Raw genomic sequence first — 17,946 nt, 5'->3', positions numbered from 1 at the left:
AACATTCTGATGACCAAGATGCCCACATCTTGTTGACTTCATAAACAATTGCTTGGAAGACAAGCCGTTTTGCCCTGTCCCAAGGTTTGGGCCCCGTTCAAACAAAGGTGGTAAAACAGTTTCTCTGCAGTGGCCCCGCCCACTCTTTTTGGGGGATGGGGAGAGGGAGAGATAGACCCTTAAGCAGACTCCACTCCCAGCATGTGAGCCCGACAGTGGGGCTCGATCCCACCACCCTGAGATCATGCCCTGAGCCCAAACCGGATGCTTACCTGACTGAACCACCCAGGTGCCCCAGGCACCCCAGGCTCTATTTTTAAATGACTCCAGTCATGGCCATTTTTCACCGTGATTAATTTGGGGGAGGTGGTAGTGCCCAGGGAGGGGGTACGTACACATTACACTTCAGGATTGGATTCTAAGCAGACACCTGGGGGAAACACGGGGTTTGGTCAGGAGACAGAAGCAGGTGCAGTGGGAAAACTAAGCCAAAGCCTTTACTGGGGTTTATGCCGGAAAAGCAAGGCAGGGTGGGCTGAGCAGTTTGGGATTAGCTAGTGCTTATAATTCTGGTGGGCTTTGGGATATGGGGTGGTCTCTGGTCGCCTGGTACCTGGTCCTGGGTGATTTAAGGCAGGGGAAATAGTGGGTCAGCGTGAGGGTTGGCTAAAGAGAGTGTTTTGGGGGCTATGGGTTCAGGATGGGTCGGTTTGCATTGGAAAGATGTGCTAGCAGGCGCGTTGTTATCGTTAAGAGTCAGCAAGCCCAGGTCGGGGGGACTGTTTTCCCTCGATCTGTAAGGCACCCCCAAATGTCAACATAAGATACAGAAAAATGTTTAAGTGATTAATATGCTTGTAAATGCGTGATCTCATGTGGCAAAAGGGACTCTGCAGGTATGATTAAATTAAGGGTCTTGAGATGGAGAGATGATCCTGGATTATCCAGGGGGGTCCAACATGATCACAGGGGTCCCTGTAAAAGGGGGGTGCAGGGAGGTTTGACATACACACAGAAGAGGAGGAGGTGGTGTTTTGAAGACAGAGGCAGAGATTACCCTAGAAGCTGCAAGAGGCAACGAAATAATGGATTCTCCCCTGGAGGCTCCAGTGGGAACCAGCCCACCTCGATTTAATACCGGAAGACTCATTGCAGACTTCTGGCCTCCAGAACTCTAAGAGAATAAATGTGTGTTGTTTGAAGTCACTTAGTTTGTGGCAAAGTGTTGTAGAAGCTGTAGGAAACTAACACAGTTGGTCTATTTCAGGGCTGAACGAGAAGTAGGGAGCCAGCAATGGGAACATGCCTGGGACGAAGCAGATCAGGGTTCATTGTGATGCTCTCAGCCTCTGGCATCAGGGGCCCTGTCCCCTCCCCTTCTGCTCCTCTCTCAGCACTAAGGTCAAGGGACTCTGGTCCTGGAACCTAAAGAGACACAACCCCAGTCTTATCTCAGATTCCAAGACTCTGCGCCGAGTCTCTTACAGAACAGAGTCACTGGCAGGATGGGGGACCTGTATCCCCTTCCTCAGGCCTGGAGATGGGAATCCTGAGATAAGAACAGGTCACCCTTAACACCCCCCGGGGTGCGGGGCTCCCCAGAAGGGGATATAGGCATTTAGTTCATCAGACCAGGGGTGTCCCAACTTGATTTCCAGAAACTGGGGTGCAGGTGACATTCTTAGAAATCACCCCTTATTTTCGTGTTCATGAAAACACTCAGGCTCAGGTTGGAACACCTGACAATCATGAGGGAGGAAAAGGAGGAAGAGAGTGCAGTCTTTATGGAGGGCCACATGGTGGTGGTGGGGGGCGGTGTCTATTAACATTAAATGTGCACACTCCTCCTTCAGAATGTCTACTTCTCTGGATCTCCCTAGAGAAGCACAGGAACATGAACCCAAGGCCCGACTTGCAAGGATGCTCATCCCCGTGTTTTTGTCATGGTAAAAGGATTGGAAGCGACCCAGATGCTATCAGTATGACAATAATTAAATAAGCCAGGACTTTGTGAGTGTGGTGTGCCAAGTGCTTCAAATCACAAGCAGGTGCTAGGGACAGAATCAGCCCTCAGAGGCGTGTTAACTGACAAAGGCAAGTTACGGTACAATTCATACAGTATGATGTGCAAGGCTTAGGTGAAAAAAAAAAAAGCTGCAGAAGTATATACTTATAAAGGGTTAAATATGTGGGAAATATATGGGGATAAAACCTGCAAGGGGACACATCCAGCAGACAACAGTGGGTCCCTAGGAAAGGCGTGGAGTGGCCAAAGTCACTTCCCCTGCAAAGTCGAAGGGGCAAGATGAACCCCCAGGGGTCTGGTCCTCTATCAGGTAATAACAAGGAGTGGGGCGCCCGGGTGGCTCAGTCGGTTAAGCGTCTGCCTTCGGCTCAGGTCATGATCCCAGGGCCCTGGGATGGAGTCCCTGCATCGGGCTCCCTGCTCAGCGGGGAGTCTGCTTCTCTCTCTGCCCCTCCCTCCTGCTCCGCTCTCTCTCTCGCTCTCAAATAAATGAATAAATAAAATCTTTAAAAAAAGGAAAAAAAGAAATAACGAGGAGTAACACTGAGAGACATTAAGTTCCAGGTTTTATCCTTGCTAGGAGAGGATGATACTGCATATGTCATTTAATATCTTACTGTTTTACACATTATTTTAAACATAATAAGCATTTGCTGTTCGGCTTCAAGCTCTTCATAAACACGACTTTTAATGCCTCCTTCAGAGTCTAGGGGTAGATTATAATTTACTTCCCAATTCCCTGTTTTTGGCTCTCTGGTTCATTCTGAGGTTTTCACTGGGATCATTATGTCTGTGCCCGGCACTGTTTCTGCATTTTGGATCAGTTTCACCCATCTCCAGACCGAATCCCTGACGGCCCAGAGGAAATAAACACTCGTTCTGAAGATAATTCTCTTTCTTTGTGCTCACAAAAAAACAAACAAAACCAAACAAAACCAAAAAACCCAAAATGATTGCATCCACGTTTGTGTACAGAGTGTGGAAATACAGATAAGCAAAAGACAAAAACAGAAACCATTGGCGATTCTGCCACCATTATTTGCTATAGACTTTTCCAATAATTTAAAAATTATGAATAATTTTCCTTCTGTTTCTTGCTGAGAGCACAGCACACAGCACTTCCGCACCCTGCTTATTTTTACTTAATATACTATAAAAACATTTTCCCATTTCATTTACAATGATTGCTTGATATTTCCTAATGCTACAGAACCTATAAAGTTTATTATTATAAATATTTGCTATTTCCAATTCTGTGGGCTTAAAAAAAAAAAGCAAAACTCTTACAAATAAAAACAAATAGGGGAAATCATTGTGCATGAACTTAGAATGTGCAGATCTTATGTTATTTTCCTGGAACAGAGTCCCAGGAATGGAATGCTGGGAAAGAGTGCCAAGTCAGTTTCTAGAAAGGTTAAAAATCTCTCCACTCGCTCGCAATAAGCACAGCCTAGCAGGATTTGTGCCCCTGTATTTTTGCTATCATTTAGTGTTATCATTTTATTAGCCCTTTGCTAATACATAAGTTGAATGCACAGTTGAATCTCGTTTTCATTTATATGTATATATATATATTATATATTCACTCAAGGAATCAAAAAAAAGTTTTTGAGCACCTGCTACATGGCAAGCGTGGCTCCAGGCGCAGGGGTACAAAATAGACTCATGTTCTAGGGGGTGTGGGGAGAGGTGATGGGCAGCCAACAAATTAATAAATAACTGGACTAGGTCATCTCAGAGAGCGATACGTACCATTAAGAGAGCTCATAATGAAAATAAGTGTGTTCTCATGAGTTTGTAATCATTGTAGTTCTGCCTGTGACTTACCTGTTCCCTCCCTTTGCCCATTTTATCAGCATAGTGGTTCTGCGTCTTCTATTCCTTTCTTTCTCTCCCCACCGCAAGCTCAGCATTTTCTATTTGTTTACACTTTAACCCTTCAATGGCAGAAACAATGGCACTATCTTGCATTGAACACCGCCCTGTGACAATTCTACTAAATGTCTTACCCTCTTTGTCTCAGACAATTTTGCCAGGGACGTATGTGTTTCCTTCACTTCACAGATAGAATTTGAGGTTTAGAGAGGTTAAAGCCTCTCTACTCGCTCTCTACTCGTTAAAGCCTCTACTCAACTCTCCCAAAGCCACCCAAGTTCGGTGGCACAGCTGAGATTCCAATGCGACAGCCTGGGCTCCTCCTCACCGGGCAATTCTGTTCCCAAAAAGCCCGAGACACTAGTTATCTTATTTGATAATTTGCTTCCCTGACAACAATAACATTTTTTTAAGTTTTTTTTAATTAGGTTACAATGTACATATAAAAGGACGCAGTTCAGTCGTGGACAGGAGGGTGAATTAATTCTAAGTGGACACACCAATTATCCAGCACCCTGATTAAAAAAAAAAAATTCTGGCTCCCCATGACTCCTCATATCTGGTAATCATATTTTAATTGCCAGGTCTGAATTACTAACAAGGCATACTTACGAGATGCTTTGTCAAACCAGGGGAGGACCATCTGCGCTGCTCCCGCACTGATCCTGTTCTTCTCCTTTTAAGCTAAATGTGTGCTAAAACCCACACCTTTCTATTCTTGTGCTCAGACCCTAGACTCTTGGTCTCATTCAAATTAATAGCAGATGTGCAAACACGCACGAGCACGAAGCCAGAAGGGGACCTGGGGACAACTGGACGGATGTATAATGGCAACAAGATCACGGGGAGCAGAGAAGCATGGTCCCCCAAAGGCTGTCGGGGATGTCATCGGCCAGTGGGGACCATCTCAGCCACGGCTTTGGAAGCTAAGGCAAGTGTCCCAGACAAACGGGGCTGGTTGATTTTATTTATTTATGTGACACAGAGAGAGACATAGTGAGAGAGAGAGAGAGATCACAAGCAGGGGGAGCAGCAGGCAGAGGGAGAGGGAGAAGCAGACTCCCCGCAGAGCAAGGAGCCCCATGCGGGGCTCGATCCCAGGACTCTGGAATCATGATTTGAGTTGAAGGCAGCGGCTTAACCAACTGAGCCACCCAGACGCCTCCCTTTTCTCCACTCTTATTATTATCTTTTTTAAAAAGATTTTATTTATTTATTTGACAGAGAGAGACACAGCGAGGGAGGGAACACAAGCAGGGGGAGTGGGAGAGGGGGAAGCAGGCTTCCCGCCGAGCAGGGAGCCCGATGCGGGGCTCGGTCCCAGGACCCCGGGATCATGACCTGAGCCGAAGGCAGACGCCTAACTGACTGAGCCCCCCAGGTGCCCCTCTTATTATTATTATTTTTTAAAGATTTATTTATTTATCTATTTATTTATTTATTTGAGAGAGAGAGAGCACACACAGAGGGAGAGGGAGAAGCAGACTCCCCACTGAGCAGGGAACCCAACTTGGGGCTCGATCCCAAGACCCCGGGATCATGACCTGAGCTGAAGGCAGACGCTTAACCGACTGAGCCACCCATGCAGTGTGGTGATCAAGTGTCCCCACTCTGTAAAGTTAGATGTCAAGTTGTTTTAAATCAATACGTCAAAACGACTATGTTCCAAGTAGAAAGACAATCCCAAAAGTTATTGCCCTGAAGGTCGTTGACTGTTTCTGTTCCTAAAATTTCATCATCTCTTTCTGGAACTCTGTCTTTCACTGACTGTATATACATTAGTCTCTCATATTCTCCCTCGAACAAGTCTGTCATTCTTCTGGTTCTCCCTTTAACATAGATCTTTGGAATATGCTTACTACGTATTTGTTTGAATCATGTGTTTAACTGTTTTTTGAAAATTACACTTGGACAATACCTTCTGAAATAATGTGGCTTTTTTTTTTTTTTAAAGAAAGGCTTGAACTCATGACCCCGAGATCAAGAGTCACATGTTCTACCGACTGAGCCAGACAGGCGACCGTGAAATAATGTTTAAATGTATAGAAAGAAAATGTGTAGCAGGTGCCTGGGTGGCTCAGTCAGTTAAGTGACTGACTCTTGGTTTCAGCTCAGGTCATAATCTCAGGGTTGTGCGATTGAGCTCCATGTTGGGGTCCGTGCTTAGCTTAGAGTCTGCTTGAGTCTCTCTCTCCCCTTCCCTCTGCCCCTCCCCCCTGACCTCTCTCTCTCTCTCTCTCTCTCTCTCAAATAAATAAATAAATAAATCTTGAAAAAAAAAAAAAGAAAGAAAATGCATAGGATTACAAAAGAAACCAACTGGGGCGCCTGGGTGGCTCAGTCAGTTAAGCGTCTGCCTTTGGCTCAGGTCATGATCCTGGGGTCCTGGGATCGAGTTCCACATCGGGCTCCCTGCTCAGCAGGGAGCCTGCTTCTCCCCTGCCTACCATTCCCCCTGCTTGTGCTTGCTCTCTGTCTCTCTCTCTTGCTCTCTCTGTGTCAAATAAATAAATAAATAAAATCTTTAAAAAAAAAAAAAGAAACCAACTAAAGCACAGTTATCAAAATATTCAAAAGATGCATTTTTGTTATAACACACACGCTTCTCTAGTAACATAAGAAATAACAAGAACTGGCAGCAAGTCTAGTAATAACTGTAATTTCAAGGTGGTGAGGACGGTAAAGAATATCCCAAATGTCTGGGACAGCTGTGCTGTGATTTGGAAATATCTGTGATTTCTCTTGCTAGAATAATAGATTCCAGAATAAACAAAGTCCCAGGTATTGCTAGTGCTACCGTGGTTTGTTACTTATATTCATAATTGTATGAGTTATCCACTGCTGTGTAACAAGCCACTGCAAACCTCAATGGCTTAAAACAGTAGCGATCAAAAACCAAACAATAGCGATAATTTACTTTGCTCTCGAATCTGCAGTTTGGGTTGGGGCTCGGCGGAGCTAGCTCATCATTGAACCACATGGCAACTCTGGGAACTGGGGGGACCCACTTTCAAGATGGCTCGCTCGCATGGCTGGCTGCTGGCTAGTAGCTCAGCTGGGGGTGGTGGCTGGGGGTCCTCAGGTCGTCTCTGTGTGAGCTTCCCCATGGACCCTTGGGCTTCTTCACAGCACAGAGGCTGAATTCTAAGAGTCTGTCCCAAGAGAGAAAGGTGGAGTGCACCGCACCTTTATCGTCTAGCCTCAGAAATCGCATGGCATCGCTTCCTTCGAGCCCTGTTGTCTGAGGGACTCACCCAGGTTCAAGGGGTAGGACACAGAGCTCATCTCCCAATGGGGAAGCAGAAAGGTCTGGAAGAGTATGTGAAATGGGAAGTACCACTGAGGTCATCCTTGGGAAATACAATCTGCCACAACAATGGGGCAAAATGCTAGATTCCAGTGGGAGGTTACTGAGGAGAAGGATGTGATTCTTTTTGTCCAAGCTCATGGACTCTGTGAATTCGATCTACAAACCTTTTATGGGTCCCTGGACCCCACACTAAGAACCCTTGAGCCAGAGGTAGGTGAGTTCACGCATGAAAACTTCTAGGAGGGTGGATGAGGTGTTATCTTATAAACAACAGCTCTAAGGTATGTCATTCATTTGTTCAAAAAATATTTATTGAGCTAGCTCCTGGGCATATGACTACAATCAAAACCAATGCAGCCCTTGCTTGCCTGGTGCGTACAGTGGATGGAGGTGGGAGATATTTATATTCACACTACTTAGTATAATATAATTACAAACCAAGGCAAGATGCTTTGAAAGAAAGGAGCCAGCTTGTATGAGAGTATATAACAAAGGAAATAACCTAGACTGTGGGGTCAAGGATGGCTGACCTGGGGTCTGGATATCCTACCTTGCTCCAAACCCTCCCATGGCTCCCTTCTGCCCGGAGAATAGAGTCCAAGCAAATGCACCTGGCATTCAAGATCTCTCATTTTCGGCCTCACTTAAAATACAGAGACTTTATATTGTTACCAGGGTCAATTCTCTCCTTCTTTAGTCATAAAACCCCAATTTTATTTGAGGCAGAAATATGAATTACCCACCTCTCTTGCAACTGGTGGGCAATGAGAATTAAGTGAAAGTTGTAAGGTGGAACTTCTAAGAAAGCTCCTTAAGAAGGATGATGACAGCTGGCATGCTCCCCTTTGCCCTGCTCTCTCCCAGCACCACCACCTCCTTCCTCCTTCTTGGAACATAGGCATGACGGTTGGAGCTGCAGCAGCCTTCTTGGACCATGAGGCAACCCTGATGATGGCAGCCACATACATAAGATGGTGGAGCAGAAAGTTAGAGGAAGTCCTGATGGTTCTGTGGGCGCCCCGTATCATCCCCAGACTGCTGCCTCCCAGACTTCTTTCATGTGAGTGTGAAATAAGCATCCATCTTGTTTAAGTCACTGCTATTTCTGGGCTACCATTAGCTACAAAATTTCTAACCAATGCACCTGTGGCTCTGTCTCACTTCCTGCCTCACTCCACATGACGCACACACACACCTGCATCTTATACTCCAGATGCTCCAAACTGCTCCCTAACCACTCACACCTCCTTGCCTTCGTACCTGTTGAGCCCTCATTCTGGAAAGCCCTCCCATCTGTCTTCTTATCCATCCGGCAAATTCCTGGCCCCTCAAAGCCCAAGTGTCATCTCCTTTGTTTTCCTTAATGATGCACAAATCCAGCCCTGGTAGAAACAGCTGCTCCCACCTCTGTTTGCCCACAACACTGGTGCAAATATTTATTTGCATCCTTAGCATTATCTAAGTTTTTATTTTATTTATTTTATTGTTATTTATTTATTTGACGGAGAGAGACACAGTGAGAGAGGGAACACAAGCAGGGGGAGTGAGGGAGGGAGAAGCCGACTGAGCCACTTTCTTCTTTAAAAGTTTCAAGAGGTCTATTGCACAACATAGTGCCTATAGTTAACAATATGGTATTGTGGGGGCGCCTGGGTGGCTCAGATGGTTAAGCGTCTGCCTTCAGCTCAGGTCATGATCCCAGGGTCCTGGGATCTAGCCCCACGTCTGGCTCTTGGCTCGGCTGGGAGCCTGCTTCTCCCTCTTCCTCTGCCTCTCCCCTGCTCATGCTCTCTCTCTGTATCTCTCTGTCTCAAATGAATAAATTAAAAAATAAAATAAATTAAAAAACCCCAACATGGTATTGTGTATTTAAAACTTTGATAAAATTGTAGATCTTTTGTTAAGTATCCTTACCACAAAAACAAAAATAAAAACAAAAACAAACAAAGACAAACCATACACACAAAGGGACACAAGAAAACTCTTGGAGGTGATGGTATTACCTGGATTGTGGTGATGGTAACACGAGTATATACATATGTTTAAACTCACCAAATTGTACACGTTATATGAAGTTTTTATATATCAGTTATACCCCAATAAAGCTGGAGAAGACTTAAGTGGGTTAGTTGCACCAGAACAGAAGACAAAATTCAAATGCTACAGACTGCACATTTCATGACCACCCCCAAATGTGTTTTATAAGTTTGTTTTGTATCCTTGAATACTTTTTTTCTGAGCATGTATATGTATGTGCCTCAAAAAGTAACTTTGGATTATTGTTGCTTTCTGCTTTTTTACTTTTGTAATAAGTATCACACTGCGCTAAATGTTCTGTAACTTGGGTTTTTCAGTTGACAATACATCTTAGAACTCTTTCTCTGTCAGTCCATGACTCCTTCTCATTTTTAATTTTTTAAAGTTTTATTCATTTATTTTAGAGAGTGCGTGTGAGAGTGGGGGGAGGGGCAGAGGGAAAGAATCTTTAAGCAGACTCCCTGCTGAGCACGGAACCCGATGACACAGGGCTCCATCCATGACCCATGAGATCATGACCTGAGTTGAAACCAAGAGTCGGATGCCCAAACTACTGAGCCACGCAGGGGCCCTTCCTTCTCATTTTTTAAACAGTTGTATAATATTTCACAGGATCGATACACCCCCTTTTATGAAGCCACTCCCTACCGATGAGCATTGAGGTCGCTTCCAATTTTTGTGGCTTTTACATTAATGATGATCAAAGACAAATAGATGGCAGACGGAGAGGGCCTGCACAGTGAAGGTGTTGCTTCAGATTCTATAGACAAACCCACACAAATGTCTCTCTCCCTCGTCCCTCGCTAGATAAAATCCAGCCGGCCAATCTGAATTTGGTGGCGTAGCCCGTGGGCACACCGCCTTCAGGCCTAAGGTCAAGCCCCAGCTTTGTCTCTTCCTAAGTGTTTATGGCCATGGGCCAGCGTCTTGAGCTCTCTGAGCCTCTATTTTCTCTTCTGTAAAATGGGCTGATAACAATATCTACCTCTGAGGCCTATTAGGATGACATCAGAAACCTGGTGAGTGTTCAGAGTGGTATAAACACTCCAGCTGCTACTTTTCTTATCAAGCTAAACATACCCCCACCCTCCGACCCAGCCATCCCGCCCCTAGGTATTTACCCGAGTCAGGGCAACATAGATCCATGTCGAGACCTGTACACAGCTTTGTTCATCATCGCCCCAAACTGAAAAAGACCCAACAGAAGATGGATGGACAGACCGTGGTCCATCCATACAATGGGATACACCTCAGCAATAAAAAAGGAACAGTCTTGACACATCCAGCAACAGGGATGCACTTCCAAATAGTTGTTCTGTGCAAATGGAGGCAGACTCTAAAGATACGAACTGTATGACCACTTGTGTGAGATTCTGCCATAAGTGAAATTGATGCACGGTGAAGACAGGCAGACTGATGGTCGCCGGGGGGTTGGGGGGCTGACTGGGAAGGGGTGCAGGGAGATTTTCTGACTTCTGCACTGCAAGGAGTCTTTCTGGAATGTTCTATATCTTCTTTGGGGTGGTGCTTGCATAAATGTATGCATTTGTTAAGACCCAGCCAACTGCACTCGTAAGATCCGTGAGTGTGACTGTATGTAAATTACACCTCGATAAAAATGAAGTAAAGGGGGCGCCGGATGAGCGCCTGACTTCGACTGGGGTCATGCTTCCAGGGTCCTGGGATCGAGCCCCACATCGGGCTCCCTGCTCAGCGGAGAGTCGGCTTCTCCCTCTCCCTCTGCCCCTCCGCCTGCTCTCTCTCACTCAAACAAACTCTTCTTTTAAAAAAATGAAGTAAAATAGTGGCATTAATACTGCTTTCCTTGCTGCTTCTTTCCTTGTGTCCCTGCCAACTGTCTCGCCAGGATGGAGGCTTGTAGTTGTCAGATGAGTGAATGAATGAGGGAAGGAGAAGGAGGGGGTAAATGAGGTTCGCGGCAACGTAGTGGCTCGTGGAATATCCCTCGCCGAGCCCCTCACACCCCGGTGGCCCTCTGATTCTAAAATGGAGGAGGTGGCTGTACGCCCCGATCCTGTCACCCTGGGCCAGGGCCCCTCCCAGCCCCATAGATGCTCAGCAACTTGACTCAGCAGACGAGATCTTCCGGCAACCTCACCCCTGCCCCCTGCTTGGGCTGTTCTCCCCTGTCACCCCAGGCTCACCCCTCCGACCACTAGACACACAATTCTTTTTTTTAAAAAAGATTTATTTATTTATTTATCGAGAGAGGGAGAATGGTAGAGAGAGAGCATGAGAGGGAGGAAGGTCAGAGGGAGAAGCAGACTCCCCGCTGAGCAGGGAGCCCGATGCGGGACTCGATCCTGGGACTCCAGGATCACGACCTGAGCCGAAGGCAGTCGCTTAACCAACTGAGCCACCCAGGCGCCCTAGACACACAATTCTTGAGCGCCTCCTGTGCACAGGCACCAGGGAGACAGCTGGAAACAAGATAAGCAACGATCCTGCCCTAATGGGCTCCATAAACAAACGTGCAGCCTGATGTCAGGCAGAGTTAAACACAGTGAAAAACTGGGCTAAGGGCCCGGAGAAAGGCCAGAATTGGGGCTGCAGCTTTGGTGGCCAGGGAGGGCCCCTCTGGGAAGGTCACATGCGGGCAGAGAGCCCTGACTGAAGCAAGGAGGCCAGCCAGGTGGAGATCTAAGGAAAGGACATTCCCTAGAGAAAAAGAGCCAGTGCAAAGGCCCTGGGGGCAGTTTCCTATTTACACTGTGTGATTCAAGGAACAGGAATGAGGCCTATGTGGCCAGAGGTGGGTGAGAGGGGGAAGAGGACCAGACATGAGGGCAGAGAAATATTGAGGGGAAAACCATTTAGGGCCTTACGGGCCATGGGTAAGGAACCAAAGGGCTTTTACTCTGAGTGGGATGGGAGCTGCAGGAGAGTTGGGAGCAGAGGCGGGTGTGAGCTGACTTAGGTGTTAGCAGGTTTTCCTGGCTGCCATGGCAAGAAGAGACTGTGGGTATATGTGTGTGGGGCCAAAGGAGGGAGGCCCCTGGGGAGGGTACTGCAATAGTCCGAGCAAACTGTGATGGTGGGAGCAGAGGTGATGAGAGGTGGTCAGGCTCTGGGAATATTTTGAAATCAGAGCCAGCTGACGGATTGGGTGTGGGGGTGTGAGAAAAAGGCAGGATTTGACAATGACTGTGAGGTTTTGGGTGCGAGCCACCGAACTGGGGGAGGCAGTGGGTGGGGCGGGTGGAAGTCTCCTAAATGTTCCAAGCTGTCTCACACCTCCAGACCTTTGTGCACCAGCCCAAATACCATCATTTCCTGAAGCTTCTCTTTCAGTGACCCTGACTCAGTGCCAAGTGGGTGACTCTCCAGTGGCTGGGCAGGGGCCATGGCTTTAATCCAGCAGCAAATGCGTCAACAGGAAATGACCTTGAATTCTTTTCTTCATTCAGCAGATATTTACTGTGGCAGAAACTCTCTCGCAGGCACTGGGAAAACATCAGGGAACAAGAGAGACAAGTCCCCTGCCCTCAGGGAGCTCTACTGGGAGAGACAACAATAACCAAAGCAAAGAAGTAAAGGTCTAGCATGTCACATGAGGAAGAAAAGAAGAGGGATTCCATATGTGAGATGAGGGGGAGGATGCAGTTATTAATAAGGTGATCAGGGAGGGCTTCACTGAGAAGGTAACATTTGAGCATAAACCGAAAGGAGGTAAAGAAGGAGACAAGTGGATATCGAGGAAGCGAAAACAGCAAGTGCAAAGGCCCTGTGGTAGGACTGAGCTTAGAATATGGGAGGAGCCTGGAAGTTCATCTGGCCAGGGCACTTGAGGAGGGGGGCAGAGAGAGTAAGAGCTGAGGTATAGGGAATAGAGGGAGTTGGCACAATCTTCAGGGCCTTGAGGGCCACTGTAAAGACTGCTTTTACTCTGAGTGAGTGGGAGCCACGGAAGGGTTCTGAGCAGAGCAGGGACGGGATCGGATTCAAGTTTCAACAGGATCACCATGGTTGCTGCAAGAATAATTGACATTTGTCGAGCACTTCCTGTTAACCAGGAAATGTGTGAAGTGCTTTGTACAAATGATGTTGGCAGAAGGCCCCTCTGTCTATCCAGTTGTCTAAGCCACGCTGGTGAGCAATCTAGACACTTCCTTCTCCCTCAGGCCCTGTGCCCAAACCATCACCAAGATTGGTCCAGCCTCCTGACCAAACAGTTTTCAACAGCTTAGAATTCACACACCACGCAACTGGCCCCCTTAAGTTGTACAATTCAGTGGTCTTCAGTATATCCACCGAGTTGTGCAACCGTCCCCACCATTCATTTTAGCACGTGTTCACAGTCCCCAGTGAGAAATCCCTTAGGTCCTCCCTTCCCAAGGCAACCACTAACTTACTTTCTATCTGATTTGCCTATTCTGGACATTTCCTACAAATGGAATCCTACAAGATGTGGCCACTCGTGCCTGGCTTCTTTCACTCAGCACAGAGGGGTCGACGTTCATCCATGTTGCAGCGCCCATCCCGAATTCACTCCCTTTTGTGGCTGAATGATGCTCCCTTGTCGGATCCACCGCGCTCCGTCTGCCCGCTGCCCAGCTGATGGGCACCGGGGCTGCTCCGAATCATGCTGCGGGGAACACGCACGCACAGGTGTTCGTGTGGACGCGTGCTGTCACTCCTCGTGGGACCGCCGAGGAATTCTGTGCTTAACGTCCGAGGCGCCGTCAGACCATCTTCTAAAGCGACTGCACGGTTTCCACCAGCCGTGTGGGAGGGCTCCGATTTCTCCACATCCTCGTTGACGCCTGTGTTTGTCCTGAAGCCACCTTGCTCCTCTCCACTCCCACCGCCAGTAGCGTCCTGGGGCTGCCACCGTCTCTCACTTGCCGCTGGACGTGGCCCCATCTCTGGGCTCCCGGTTTCCACCCTGTCTTTCCTCACACCATCGGCAGAGGGAGCCTGTTAGCTCCGAGGTCAGATCCTGGGGCTCAGCTCAGGATTCTTCCCTAACTCCTCATTGGCTGAGAATAAACCCCAAGTCCTCGCCCTCTGGCCCAGTGAGCCGGCTCCTGCTCACCTCTCTGACATTACTCCTGTCCCTACTTCCCTACCCATTCGGACCCAGCCGCACCAGCCCCCTACTCACTTCTTGATGCCCCAAGGACTGTCCAGCCTCACAGTCAAACACCCGCCCCCCGCCCCGTGCTATTCCCTCTGCCCCAGTACTCTTTGCCCTGCTCTCTTCCCAGCTCTTTCTTTTTCTTTTTTTAAGATTTTATTTATTTATTTGAAAAAGAGAGAGCACGAGCCGTGAGGAAGGGGCAGAGCGAGAGGGAGAAGCAGATTCCCCGCTGAGCGGGGAGCCCAATGCGGGGTTCGATCTCAGGATCCTGAGATCATGACCTGAGCCGAAGGCAGTCGCTTAACCAACTGAGCCACCCAGGCGCCCCTCTCTTCCCAACTCTTTCCTTCCCCTCTCAGATCCGGGCTTTACTGTCACCTTTCTAGAAAAGCCTCCTCTGACTCCTCTGAAGTGTAAGTCACACCCCACACCCCCCATCCTCCCCCTCAAAGCATTTGGCAGAGTTTAAAGTTGCATGTCTGAGTGACCGTTCGCCCAGTGGCTACCTCCACCCTAGGCGGGTTTCCGTGAAGATGGGCGAGCATCGGTGCCTGGCCCACGAAGAAAGCAAACTAAACTATTCGTTCTCACTTCACCCTCCTCAACAACCACCTCCTACCTTCCTCTTTGCGTATGCAGTTACCTCTGCCCAAACACACTGTTCCTTCTCCTTTTCTCTAGCTGACTCCCGGGGGGGCCTCAGGTTCATGTCACTTTTCTCTTGACAATATTTCAGTTTTTACTGTGACAGTGAATGAATGAATGAATGAATGAATGAATGAACGAATGATTTTCTTGTGATCGGGACATACATATAGACACAGGGCAGCAGTTCTCAAACCTTCACACTCTTTAAATTATGAAGGACCCCAAAGGGCTATTATTTATGGGGGTTACGTCTATCGATATTTACCATGTTAGAAGTTAAAACTGATAAATGTTCGCAATGTTTATTATTGCATTTTTGAAATAACAATAATAGGGCGCCCCGGTGGCTCAGATGGTTAAGCGTCTGCCTTCGGCTCAGGTCATGATCCCAGGGTCCTGGGATCGAGTCCCGCATCGGGCTCCCTGCTCTCCTTGGGAGCCTGCTTCTCCCTCTGCCTCTCTGTCTGTCTCTCATGAATAAATAAATAAAATCTTTAAAAAAAATAAATAAAATAACAATAATAGGGGTGCCTGGGTGGCTCAGTTGGTTAAGCATCTGCTCAGGTCATGATCTCGGGATCCTGGGATCAAGTCCCGCATCAGGCTCCCTGTTCTGCAGGGACCCTGCTTCTCCTTCTGCCTCTGCCTCTCTCTCTCTGTCTCTCATGAAGAAAAAATAAATAAAATCTTAAAAAAAAACAACTCCTACTGCTAATAAATAAATAAAATAACAATAATAAACCCATTGCAGTTAACATATAAACCTATGTTAATACAAACAGTAAGTTTTCCAAACAAACAAACAAATGAGTGATGGGGCGCCTGGCTGACTCAGTCGGAAGAGCATGAGACTCTTGATATCAGGGTCGTGAATTCAAGCCCCACATTGGGGGTAGAGATTACTTAAATAAATAAAAAAAATAAATAATTTTTAAAAATATAAAAAAAAATTGGGCGCCTGGGTGGCTCAGTCAGTTGAGCATCTGCCTTCAGCTCAGGTCATGATCTCAGGGTCCTGGGATGGAGCCCCACATTGGGGTCTCTGCTCCGCGGGGAGTCTGCTTCTCCCTCTCACTCTCCTTCTGCGTTCTCCCTCTCTCTGTCTCAAATACATAAATAAAATCTTTAAAAAAAAACATAAAAATTAGTGAGAAGAGTGGCATTGTTTTTACCATTTTGCAGCTAAATCTGTAATGTCTGGCTCAACAGGAAGATTTGTTCCTTGTACCTGCTCGTGTTTACTTACGATAGTGCACCCCGTGTGGCTTCTAAAACTCCAGTGGACACTCATGGATATTTCCCACACGCGATCAGGCACTCCGCTATGTTCTACCTTGTTCTATTTTATTTCCCAAGAAAACTCTGGTCACAAGCCACAAGTTTGATGTCACAGCTCAGTAATGGCTCACAGCTCACAGTTGGGGAAAAACTCTAGCGGAGGACCTTTCCGTAAGCCCCTGTGACGACCCTGCCTCTGAAGGGCAAGGAATGGGTTTGACTCGTTCGTTGCTGCAAGCCCAAATTCTGGCATAGGGCCTAGCTCAGCACATAGTAGGCATTGAATAAATGTTTGTGGAGTGAATAAATGAAGAGTGAGCCAGGGACAGGGCTAGGACTGCAACCCCGTCTGTGCCGTTCTCTAGGACTCAAAAATTCTGTCCACATTGTTTTCCAAAGACCCAGGCGCCTGTCACGGCTACCCCTCCGGGAGGCGATGAACCCGAGCAGCCCTGCTGGGCGAACCAGAACTACACTTCCCACAAGTCTCAGGGCTGGGACTACACTTCCCATAAGCCTCTGCTCTCGCCAGGTTCTGTGCCCTTCAGCCACCGGGGCAGTTAATTGCATCTTCAGAGTTCCCTCCCCAGCTCCCAGTTTCGTTCTCTGTACCCGCCTCCTAGTCATTTCACCTTCCAGCCTTGGTCCCGGCGCCCTCTAACCCCCACCCCTCCTCGCACGATGAACCTGCCTCAGTTTCCCCAAGTGAGACCCCCGAGAGGCGGTCCCTCCCCTTCCCCAGGCCCCCTCCCCCGATGGGGAGGGCTGTGTGCCGCGGGGTGCGTGAGCCGCGCGTCCCTGCTGCGCCCCTGGGGGCGGCGGCGGGGGGGGGCCCCCCCCGCGTCTTGGGCCCCCCGCTGGGGGGCGGGGGCGGGGCGGGCGCGCAGGGGAAGGAGGGCCTGGGTCGCTGCCGCCGTGCGCTATGAGGCTGCGTCTGGGCGGCGCAGCCCCGGCCCGGCCTCACGCGGGAGGGACGCAGCGCAGGTGCTCCCGGACCGCGGGGACGTCCGCGCGCGGGGTGGGAGTCCGTTCTTCCGGGGTGTCTGCAGCTCGGGGTGCTGTGGGGTGGGGTGTGAACCCCTCGACGGCGGCGGCCTGGCACGTGATGTGTGCGTCCTTGTCTGTTTTCGTCTGTGTCCCTGTCGGACCGAGTTCCAGTCCCCAACTCTGCCACTGCCGGGCTGTGTGCCTTGGGGCAGGTGACCTCACCTCGCCCTGACTCAGTTTCCTCATCTGTACGATGGGGCTGATAAAAGTCGCTGTCTCAGAGGGCTGTTGTGTAAAGCGCTGGGAACACTGCCCGGCGCGGAGTAATTGCTCGGAAGAATAAATAAATAAAATAAACTATGACTATGTATCTTTTGTATGAAGCAAGCGTCTCTGGCTATGTCATGGCTGCGTAACCTCGTAGGAAACGTGGGTATTTGTGATGTGTGCGTTTTTGTAAGTGTAGCGCTTGCCTGCGTCTTGGTATGTGGTATGTGTCCCTGCGTGTGTTTATGGATGTGACGTGCGGGAATGAGAGCTAATGTGTCCTTGTGACCTTGTGTGAAACGTGTGTATATTTGTAAGGTGTCCGTCCGTGTGTTTAGGTATGTGATGTACCTTTGTGTCTATGTATCTGATATGTGTGTCTGTGTGTTTATGGATAAGGCGTACGGCTGAGTAGAT

This window comes from Zalophus californianus, chromosome 17 (assembly GCF_009762305.2).
Source record: "Zalophus californianus isolate mZalCal1 chromosome 17, mZalCal1.pri.v2, whole genome shotgun sequence".
Taxonomy (NCBI): domain Eukaryota; kingdom Metazoa; phylum Chordata; class Mammalia; order Carnivora; family Otariidae; genus Zalophus; species Zalophus californianus.
Note: the sequence above shows the minus strand (reverse complement) of the source record.